Raw genomic sequence first — 935 nt, forward strand, 5'->3', positions numbered from 1 at the left:
AGGAATTAAAGCAGCAGCAGCGTAGCGAGGCGGTGAGCGCTGCGTGCCCCCCGCCGCCCGGGCAGCCCCTCCGGACCACGCACAGCTCCCCTCGCCTCCGCGCCGGGGCCCCTCCAGGGCCACGCCAAGCCCCGGGCAGGAGACAGGAGCTCGCTCGGTGCAGTGCCAGGGCAGCTCCTTGGAGTTGCCCCCTCCTGGGGGCGTGAAAGGGCGAGTTTCAGGTGGGCGGTTCGGGGGAAAAGCGCAGGGAAAAGCGGAGTGGGCTGGGGTCAGAGTCTGCGTGGCGGGAGGGGACGCCCCGCACCAGCCTGCTCCTGTGCTGGGAGGAAAACTGGAAGCATTGCCATTTCCTGCAGGGAGAAATTCCGAAATTTCCTGAAATATTGGATATTTTTTTTAGTCATATGGGAACATTTTTGTGCTGGTGTGACGAAAGCAGTTTGGTTTCACAGAGTTAAAGATAACTTGTAATAGAGCAGGGTAGTTGTTTGTGTTTTCCTGTCGCTCGTGTTAATTATGGTTTTGTCTCATTCATGATTTACAAATTGCTGATTTGAAAATGGCTGTCCTGATCTGCCCCTAATTTGCCAATTCTGTCTTGGCAATTGTTATTCTAATTGGCTTCCAGTCTATCCTTGGCACGCTGGCGGCGCCTGGCCGTCCCTTTAGTTTGAAATGGCTACTTCCCGCCTGCGCTGGTAGTCTAAAATTACAAGGTTAAATAGAAAAAAAAAAAAAAGGTGGTATTTTATCTTCCTGTGGAACATGTTAAATCTATCAAACAGGCGTTTACTGGAAGAAAACTCTTTATCCTGTGGGAGACTTTCTGCCGCTTCTGCTAAACATCATTTGTCCCTCTGAGGTGCTCTGGTGGATCCCGAAGAGCGATGCCGCCCTGCGGCGGGGCCGGGCCAGCGTGGTGCAGTGCGGCCGTG

This window comes from Egretta garzetta, unplaced genomic scaffold (assembly GCF_000687185.1).
Source record: "Egretta garzetta isolate BGI_Z169 unplaced genomic scaffold, ASM68718v1 scaffold906, whole genome shotgun sequence".
In the NCBI taxonomy this organism is placed as follows: Eukaryota; Metazoa; Chordata; class Aves; order Pelecaniformes; family Ardeidae; genus Egretta; species Egretta garzetta.